Raw genomic sequence first — 11,287 nt, 5'->3', positions numbered from 1 at the left:
TAAGTGTGCTTGTAGGGGCAAAAGAAAAAAGTGTGTTTGTAGGGAATTGGAATGAAGTAAATTATAAATCCATGAGCTTTTTGAGTTTTGAATAATTTCCTCTGTTTCTTGGAGCCTTGGAGCTATGTCGACTCTACATTGTTCCCCTTGGTAAAATTTCAAGTAACCATAAAAGAATTTCTCTTTCAGATTAGTCTTTTCAACACTATGTATAATATATGCACTAACAGTACTAGACATACGCTACATGTGCAAAGTTTGAAGTTGAAACTAAAATTAAAATTAGTTGTCATGTCCAGTATAGTAGAAAAGATAAAGCAATAATATCAAGAACCTCTCCTCAGGTTTCTCATAATTTCATTTAAGATCTTCAAAATTTTGAAAATACCATTTACCTGCCTCAAGACTAATATACATATCAAATAAATAGATCTCAAAAGATTGAAAAAAAAAAGAAATAAAAATCATTTTCTTCTCTTTCCCCTTTCTCCAACTCTCTCTTGGTCTATTTATTCGGATGATTATGTGATATTTTTGTGATTATGGTAGATTTAGTTGTTTAGTTTCTTTCAGCTTTTTCTTGCTTTTGAACAATAATTGCTCAGTTGCTCCCATCATAAACAATGATTGATTTTTCCTGCACTTTTATTACCTGTTTTCTATGACCATGCATTTCTATTCTGCATACATGCATTTAAAATGATACCGTTATCTTTGCATCTTTTAAATGGTTAGACAACAGTTAATGCTTTCACGCAGATATTTGTACTCTTCATCTTGTCCTCTTGAATATGTCTATTATGGTTGATATTTTGCTATCCCTTCAAAATTTTATGCATATGTACATGCAATCACTTTGAGATTTCTATGCACAAAAACCGTCTATTATAGAAATCCTGTTTTACTACGGCTACTTTTCTAAAAAAACATTTGCTTCAATGCGGTATTCTTCTTGTGGTTTCCCACCGTAATTTTTCCAATGTATAATTTTACTGCCTTTTTTTAAACTTTATCATTCGCCTTTTTGCTTGTTTTCTTTTTACTGATATTTCCTTGATCTTCTATAGTCGTTGCCTTTATTATTACTTTTATTATCTTATGTTGTAGGTATTTACTTAAGTTTTGATGAACACCATTTATTTTTATTTTTTTGTATATGAGCATTGCACACCCATACGTATGAATAGACATAGCATCCATTTATGTTTGCTCAAATTCATCAATTTCTGTTTGTGTAGATTTTCATTGAAATTGTATACTACCATCATTTTATTGGTATATATAAAGAGTCTAGACTTGCTGGTATACAAGAAATTTAACAAAATTATTTTAAGATCGGTCCAACTAGGCTGACATTTTATGCAAATTATACAGAAATTGCATTATAATTCTATAATTGCAATCTATATTTTTAACGAGTATTATGGCTTCGAACTACCTTTGCCATACTCGGTAAAAGTGTAGAACCGATACACTTTTCAGAAAAATGTTCATTTCACATTTAATCTATAATGATTTACATGATAAAAGCATTGTTAACGCATTTAAAGAGATGGTTAGGTTGGGTGGTAAGGTGAGAAGAGTTTTCTGAAAAAAAGTCAATTTATCAATATCCTACAAAACATATTATGTAATATCCATATATCAAAACTTATAATATAAAAAAATAAACTATAACCAATTTATTTTCTTCCATTTTTAGAAAAAAAATCTTTCTCCTATCTTGTGCCCCTAAAATTGTTGACTGCATTTAGATTAGTATTTTTCATAAACTTTAACGTATATTTAAAAAAAAAATCTCCGTAATATGTGTTTTTAGAGTTTTCAAAATTATTAAAAATCACACTATCATTTCCCTCTTCTCTTATACACCATATAGTCATCAAATGCCTTTCATATCTTCTATCATGGTACCACTCTCTCTATTTTTTTTTTTGTCATATCTGTCATATTCCTGCAATCCCCTTTTTTCTTTTGTCCCTTCTTCGCCCATCCTTGTAACCCATATTTTTTCTTCAACCTTTCTTGCTATTTTTCAACTCCTCACCATTTTTTTCCCTCTCTCCTCCTCCTTTATCTAACCTCTAAATTCATATCCCTGCGACCCAATACATTTAACTTTATCTATCATAATGAAAATATAAAATTAAAAATTAATTACAATGGTTGCAATTATTAGTATCTAAAAATGGAAATGAAAAATGGATAATATCTATAATATCCTCAAGTACTACAATCAATATATATATATATATTTAACATAGCAAATACATATTTACATATGAAGACAGTAATAAGAATACATAAAATAATTAATGAGACCAAAACTTATCCTTAGTGTTTGGGTTTTGCACTTTTATTCAAATCTAATGTCAAGTTTGGGCCAGATATATACAAATTAAGTAGTATTTTAGGGTTGAATGTTCTATATCTTTCTCTTAAACTATAATGTTACTTTTTTTAAAATTTTTGGTAGAATTGGTGTTGTTATTATCATTATTTTTTATCAAAATGAATATTTCAAAAAAAAAATCCACGTTAAAAGGCTAGTAGTACTTTGTTTTTTATTTAGTGATTTCATAATTTGGATTTCATGAATAGTACCATTCTTGATTTTTTAAATCCACAACATTATTTCCTTTTTGTTTTCTATTTAATTTTACCCTTTTACTTAGGATTACTAAGTTAAAAGATAAAATATTATCATTTACTTTTTTAATTTTACTAAGTTTGGCAATATTTTTTTTATTTACCCTCCCGCTAATAAACTTCAAACCAAATTCTTATATAAGCGGAGCCACTACTTTTTAAATTAGAAAGGCATGGAAGTCACTTCTTACTTAAGAAAATGTTATTTGCACTCCATTTTTTATTATTTGCAATTCCACCATTTGTTTGATCATATAGTCTAATTAATGAAAATGATATGATCAAAATGATTATTGAAGTGTGAATAACAAAAATGGAGTGTAAATAATCTTACTTATTTAAATTAATAAGAAAGCATGAAAGGATGTTATATTTGTTATTATCTCTTCTTTTGGTCTTATAGAAGTTTTAATTGTTGTAGAATCATAAATAATGCAAGGCAATCGGAAACGTGATGGGTTGAAATTCAAATAGGATAACATGCACATTAACCAATAATTTGAAATGAAATGATTTTAAAAAGTAACCAACAATTTCAAATGTGAAGAGTAGATGTGAAAGTTGAGAGGAATATATTTTATGAATTAAATTAAATGTGAAATGCTAGAAAAATGGAATTGGTAGTGGGAAGATACGTGGAGGTTTGTTGCTAAAAATCCCTTCTCAAATTTATATAGATATAGATGTTAATAATTTGTGCATAGAAATTCAAAGAATTGGTATTGTGTTTCTTACTGGAATGTTATTGTTGCGGTGCTACTAGAGCAATTTATTATAGGGCCCAGTTGACGGCTAATTCCTTGATGAGAAAACAAAAAATCTGGCAATCGTAGCTGGCAAAAGAAGTGGGTACCGAACTATGCGTGTCGAGTTGACTCCGCATAGGAGTCAAAAATGAAATTTTTTTTTAACAGTAGAACTGGCCGTCGTGTTGATACAGCAGTTTCCTTTTTATTTATTTATTTATTTTGTGGCTTTCCATTCAAAGTTTCATTTGCTCTCTTAGTCATTTGACTCATTTCAGGAGCATCTTCATCAGACGTATCAGAAGCATTGCTACTTGGCTCTTCTCAAACTTTAAAAAATTTCACTTGTCTCCTTACTTTAAATTTTTATAACATTTAAAACTTATTTCAAAATATAATATTAAAAAATTCATTTTAAGAGAAAGAATACAATTTCATTTCAAATTTGTCCTTTTCTTATGATTTCTTAATCGCCATAACACCAAATTTATCTCTTAATTTTTGTAAATTGATTGATATATTTCTTTAATGAAGATATAAAAGTAGATAACAAGATCGAAATACGCCTTAATAGTTTTTGTGCTACTAGTTCAGACAAGAAATGTTAAATTACTTAAAATTTTGAATGATTTACAATACTCTTAAAAATTACTTGCAATAATTTACCACCATGATAATATCTTTTTACACCAACTTAAAAAATAATACAAAAAATGTAGTATTTATTATCAAATAAATGAAAGATTTGATAATATTTTTTTGCTCGAATTCGACCTAGAATTTTGCTTAATGAGTCAAACACAAACACAGATTTGAAATTCGAATATTATCGAATGAACACAAGTCTTGATCGAATAGCTTAACGACCCAAACACGAACACAGATTTGGAGTTCGAATATTATCGAATGAACACGAATCTTGTTCGAATAGCTTAATAAATAAACCTCAAACATGAAATATTCGATTCGACTTGACTCGTTCACAACTCTACAAAGAATTGGAGGTAAATGCCCAACTACATATGGGGGGAATCACGAGATGAAAGGTATTAAAAATGTGAAGAAAGAAATGCAACATAGGCTCTGTTTGGATTAGCTATTTTTTAGGGCATTTTTGAAAAAAATTTACTGTTCATGTTTTTTGAAAACAGTAAATGTTGTTTGGATTACTATCGTTCACAAATAGATTGATTTTGAAAAACAAACGTGCTTGGATTCACGATTTTTTAAAAATAGCAGTTAAATTTTGTAATCAATCTACTTTGCATATCCTTCCTCCCGACTTAATTTGTTTGTGGTACAATTAAAGATAAGCATTACATAGCTGCATAAGACTACATGCCATTTAATTTGTCCGTGGAAACATTAATTATTACAAAGGCAACAACAATCCCTCTTATAGTTAGAAAGACCCACGAGGGAGAGAGATCACCATGTTCTACTGATATTGGTGATAGCACATGTGATCGGCTATTGCTCCCCTATCTTCATTCCAGTCAACAATTCCCTGTGCCGACATATCGACAGGTTGTGGTCGAAACATTTGGCTGCCCTGGTCTAAATTATCTGCCAATACTGCGACAGCTTCTTCTTCAGCAAAATATGCGTCATTGGGAACATGATCCCGCATGAAGTTGTGCAAGGCACAACAAGCAAAGACAATGTTGTTTTGCATTGCCATCAAATATTTCTGCATGGGCCCCTTTAGTATTAGAAATCACTTTTTCAAGACACCAAATGTGCGTTCTATAATGTTTCTTAACGATGCATGACGTCTATTGAAAAGTGCTTTTGCTGCCCGTTCTTGTGGGGTTCCCCATGCACCCTTAAAGGGAGCCATAAATCCTGGCATATTTATGTATGCCGCATCCACCGCATAATATTTACCTGCATATCATGTACAGATAGCTATGTTCATTATTCATAATCAAATTTAGTAGGAAGAAAACTCAATAGCTTGTGATTTATGATTTAATTTTCACGCACCTGCTGGTGGCATTGGAAAGGCAACATTAGGATCAAGTAAAACATTATGTAAGATCCTAAAGTCATGGGCACTACCCTCTTACCCTACCCTGACATAAGTGAATCTCATATTATGGTCACACACGGTTAGAATATTTTGTGATAAGCCGCCATGCCTGTTCCGGTAAAGATTCCTGCCTTTGGCTCAACACCAAGTTGATACGTGTGTTCCGTCAACAGTTCTAATGCAATCCTAATCACATGGGCCAGTGTTACATATTTAATAGGTTTTCATAATGACTAACTAAAAATTTAGGCCCTAATCTTAAACCATGGCCAGAATAGCGCACTGTTATGTATTCTTGGATGAATTGTGTGATAATCTATCGGCCTGACAAAGTCGCATCTCAATCGAACGAGAGATCAAAGGCAACGTCGTAGATGGCGATCCACTGTCTCGAATGAATGTTGGAATCTCTCGATTAGCATCCTATGTTGCTCATTATGACTCAAGCACATAAGAGTAATGACTACAGACTCATGAATCCCCACCCGTTATGTAGGATGCGCTCCCAATAGCCACGCTCGAGCAACAAGTCACATAATTGCCGGAAAAGGGGAGCTTCCATGCTAAGGTTGTCGAATATTCTGTCTCAATGGTTGTTTATTAGCTCTACAACCCATCGTTCACCTGACAGTGAACAATTTCGGATTCGTCGCCATTGGAAAGGGTTTAGGTACGGGTCAAATAAGGCCAATCCTAGAAGAACAAACATGGCAAAGGTCAAAAGGAGCTCATCCTTGTGAGAATCCGAAAATATTCTTATTTTCTAGCCATTATTTTAATTCTATGCATACATTTTCTATACTTTCCTTTATTATATTAATTTTCTAGCTATTTTTTATAAGGAAATTAAGTTTTCAAGACATTTTTTCGGTATAAGTTAGTTCATGTGACATGAGTAGCGTATATTGGACGTGGGACCCACTAGTGCGTTAAGTGTGATAAATTTTGACGACTAGGTAAAGTTTTGTATTAAGGGATATTAATTTACCAGGTGTTAGGAGATAATTAGAGGTTAGTTAGGTAATTAACCATTGGTAAGCAAGAGGATGAGATTAAACATTAAAGGTGCCAAGTGTCGGGATCCGATTAGAAGTTAGATTTGACCAAAGTTGTCTTAACTTTCCTAAACTCCAAATTTGACCAAAAATCATCCTCACTTTCTTGCATCTTGGCCGAACCATAGAGGGAGAAAAGAGAGAGGAAACTTCATCTTCACCAATCAATTTTCTTGCTCAATCTTGAGTTCCAACTAATAAGTTTACAAATTTCTCCATAAAAGTTATTTACTAAGAGGGTTTAGAGGCTTTGGTGGAGTAACTTTGGAGAAGAAAGCACAAAGCTTCCATTTTCTTGGAGGAACAAGGTAACCTTGGCTAGAATCTTTTCTGTTATTCAATTAATTGTCGATTAATAGTTTAGAGTTGTGAGTTTTATAGTTTTATGGAAAAATTTCATGGAGAAAGTGGTGATTTGGGAAATTTCAGATTTTTGGTGAATTTTCTGGTCTTATTTGATGCTTGAGTAATTGCCATGGAATGATAGCTTTGTTATGTGCAAAATGAAGCTTTGATATGCTAGTTTTGGTTGCTTACGAAAAATTTCAGCTTGTGTGGTTAAATTTCAGTTTTAGGGTTTCAATTTGGGGCTTTATTGTAGTTGGTTTTGGAGCTATCAATTGGCTCAAATTGAAGGGTATTGTGGCTCTAATTAGGTGTGTTTTATAACTTATGTGTTGTGTGTGCAATTGTGGTTGATTTGAGTTGAGATTGGTGATGGATTGTAGGGTGGAAAGTAAAGGAATTTAAGGGAAAATGTTGTCCAATTTTTGGGGCAACTTGATTCCTTCAACTTTGGGTTGATTTGGTGATAAACTTGCTTAAGATGTTTGGTATATCTATAAGCTTTACTTAGGTGTTGAATTTTGGTTCATAAATTTATATGTACTCTTGTGTTTATTGTTATTTACATAGTATATGATGTAGAGGAGCTTGGTTACGGACTTGGGTAGTGATTAAAGACATGAATGTGATTTGCAAGAATTGAATCATCAAATTTCCAGGTTTAAAGAGGAATCTGTCCTGTTTCTGACCTATTTATTTGTCCATGTTAGAGGCCTAATCAGGTCTAGATTAAAACATGAAAGTTGTAGGGAATGGAGTTATCTAGCTGCCTATAAAATTTCAGCTCAATCGGAGTACAGTAACATGTGATATGACTAAAATACCCCTGATTGCCAAATGCCCTATTTCGCGGACAGTTTTGAGATTTCACATTTCTAGCTTCGGTTTTCACTTTGATCCGTATCAAATCAGCCTTTGGCCAAAACACGAAAATTTTAGTCCTATATTTTATCTTTCCAACGCATCTAAAAATGCCTCAATCGGAATTTTGTAGTTTGAGTTATTGCCATTTAAATCCAGTGCTAACAACTAGACTGACAATGAAATTCTGGTTCTGTAATCTGCAAATTCGACCTAGATCAACTGTGAACTTGGTTGAGTTGTCTTCGTAAAAGTTGTAACCCTTTGTCTTAGCTTCGAAACAGTATAAAGTGTACCCCAATATGATAAACATAGCTTCAGTTGTGACTAAAATGCCAAGAGACGTCAAACCTGCTATTTAACTTTTGTCCTTAAAACTTGGTTTCCGGTTGCATTGTTAGACTTGTGTTTTAATTGGATGACATTGAGCCTAGTTGAAGAGCTATTGTGTTAACATTGCTGATGTGTGACTTTGGGCTGAATTGAGGAAAACAATAAAGCCATAAATGGTTAGAAAATAGCTAAATACAAAGGGCATGCCGCCCAAATTTTCACTCGTAGATTAGGCGTGTGTACTCGCGACTTGAGCGAAGATTTGAGATCGAATTGAACTTGGATTGTCTATGATATTCGAGTTTTCTTTCGTAGAGGTATATAAGTTGAAATTTGGCCGAAACTTGTACCCTTGGAAAAAATGAAAGTAGTGACCACTCGAAATATATTTTCCTCGTCTTTTAGACCTAAATGTGAATTCTAAAGTTTTAGTTGCTTCTTTAGCAACACCAAAAGAACGAGCATGAATTTTCTAGAGTTGGATACATAACATGAATCCTATCTAAATGAGTTTCATTTACTTGATCTTCTTGAAACGAAACTCCTATGTTTCGAACCCTAATTGATTTCAACCTTTTAAATGATATTGTATCGCAGATTTGGATTCCGACCAAGGAGTTACACCTGAATATGATTTTGACAAGCACTAAACTCTTGGTGTGTGCTTCCAAATACCTGATTGAACTTGACACTTGTTTTCAATACTTGACCAATGTGAACGAATGATATGTGATTGGTATGGTAGGGCAATGGTGTACTTTATTGCACTTGCTCTAATGTGATATGTACTCGTTTATTGTTGCCATTGACTTGATATACTTGTGCATGACTTGTAAGTATTGAGCGGCAGCATGTAGCACACTCTATCCAAGTGAGAGGTACCTCTCATTCTCGTCTCTGTACTTTTATCTTGACTCAATCGATTGGAGATGTTATCTTATTGAATTCTTGGGTACCCAAACCCCACTGACTAGTTAATCGAGTCGAGTCGGCAAGGGTTTGGTCGATTAGATAACGAACCAGGGATATCTAGTGTTGTCGAGTGGAGTGTTATTTTCTCGACTAATCGGTATACTCGAGTATTATTACCAGTGTTTAGTTGGTGTTTGGGCCCGGTAAGGGGGTTGAATGGTGGACGGATTGGGGTTAAGCGAAATACTACTGGATTGGTTACTTTACTTGAAAGTTGACGGAGTGTCAACTAATACTTGATCAAGCTCTGGTGAAGCAATGAAAATTTGGCTCCTGAGAGCCATCTGTATCCTTATACTTTGATTGTTATTCGTAGTGTTATTGATTTTTTTAGAAAAGAATTTTACACTCATTCATTTTGAGATTTGCTACTTGAAATATAATCGCTCTCTTTTATGAACTTGTTATGCTCGTTATTTTACTACGTTGATAATTGTTCTTTTAAATATTGGTCAACTTGCTATTTGGAATCTCATTGGGTTTTTAACTCATTCCACGCCATTTTTTTTCCTTACAGGGGGTACGAGCGAGACGTGAGACTTGTACAGACTAGCGTAGTCTAGTTTTTGGATTTTGCAATTGTACTCGCGCTAGCACCCAACTAGGGTTGATTGTATTTGGGTTGTAAACACTTTAACGTATTTGGGCGTGTATAAGTCTTGTAGCTGGATTTGAGCATTAATGTATATGTTAAGTTTGAAATTGTTGTTTCATTTCTTTTCTATAGTCGTGATATCTTTTCTCGAGTTAAATGTGAGTGAATTCTGACGAGAGATGGACATGCGGTCCGCTAAACTCTAGGGTACGCCATAGGGGGAGGTAGGGTCGTCACAATTCTCATCCGATTCGTCAGAAGTTTCCCCACCATGTGCATAATGTTCATTTTCCATCAAGTGTTATTGGTTCAGCTCCGTCAAAGGTGAATCTGCAAGGTTTAGGGCAGCAATATAGATCAAAATCAAGGCTACTAGAAAAATAAATCATAAGATTTAAAAAGTGCTATACACCTGGAACCCAAACTCCTGAAATTAGATGTTCTTACAAGGCAAGGAATTGCCTTCCGAACACAACCGAACAAGCCAGTGTTAGAAAAAAATGGTATCATAAAAGTCAAATGGAGTTCGTGTGACAGCCCCACCTTCCCTTAGGGCGTACCCCAAAGATTAGCGGATTGCCTGCTCAACTCTCGTCAGGATTACTAAATCAAAATTCACATAAAGAACTAAAACGCGCAATTTAATTTCCATTCATCAACCCAAAACTATATACAATGGAGTCGCTAAAGATTCAACTTAAAATATAAGCCAAAATATCCAAACTTATACAAATACATGTGAAATATACAAATACAGAGGAGTTTAAACAAAACAAAACTAGAACTAACTCAACTCTTTCCCCAAAATCACGTTCTCAAAACTGTCCCCTGTAAGGAAAAAAAAAGGGTAACACCCGTAACTAGCTATGATGTTTCAAGATAAATCCATCACTCTGGGTGTGTGTGTGTTTCACACTTTTTCAAGCACCCATGCCGGTGTGCCAATATGTGTGTGTGTGTGTGTGTATAGATTGCATTTTTACTCCTCATAAACAGAATGATACAAGAAAAAAAATGAAGAGAGAGAGACAGAGAAAGAAAGTAATAGTGGCCTATTTCAAGAGTTTTTAGAGAAAAAATTACTGTAGTATTTTTCTAAAATATGATGTACATAAAATAAGAGGTGAACGAGAAATACATATTTTAAAAGAATATTTATAGAAACGTAAAATTGTTTCACAAAAAAATAGCAATCTGAAGAGACTTAAGATTGGGCACTGTACGGTCGCCGTTCCGGGCCTTAGGCCCAGCACCTGTTCTTTTCTGAGCAATCAGGCCTAGCACCTAGTTCTTCCAAGGCAGCTGAGCTGGTCTCACTAAGGGTTAGTACACCTGAGATCCAGTGTTCGAGTTTTGTAACCAAAATGGAAAATAACCCAATAACCCGAATAAAGGTTGGGGCCTAAAGTGGGGCCAGGTCCTTTTGTTTGTGGAAAGAAAAATCAGGCCCAGCACCTTGTGTCAAGTAGGGGTGGCAATTTTCGACACGACCTGAAAATACGACACTAAACCTAACACGAAATTAATGGGTTTGGGTTGAGATTTCGCGAGTTCGGGTCAGAATTGGGTCAAACCTGATGAACCCGAAAAGAAAACGGGTCGAATTCGGGTCAACCCATGGGTGATCCGATATGATCCGATAACCCGTTTAAGAATTAAAAATAATTTAATAAACATAAAATTTATTTATCTAACTAAA

Source organism: Coffea arabica, chromosome 9e (genome assembly GCF_036785885.1).
Source record: "Coffea arabica cultivar ET-39 chromosome 9e, Coffea Arabica ET-39 HiFi, whole genome shotgun sequence".
Lineage (NCBI taxonomy): Eukaryota > Viridiplantae > Streptophyta > Magnoliopsida > Gentianales > Rubiaceae > Coffea > Coffea arabica.
Note: the sequence above shows the minus strand (reverse complement) of the source record.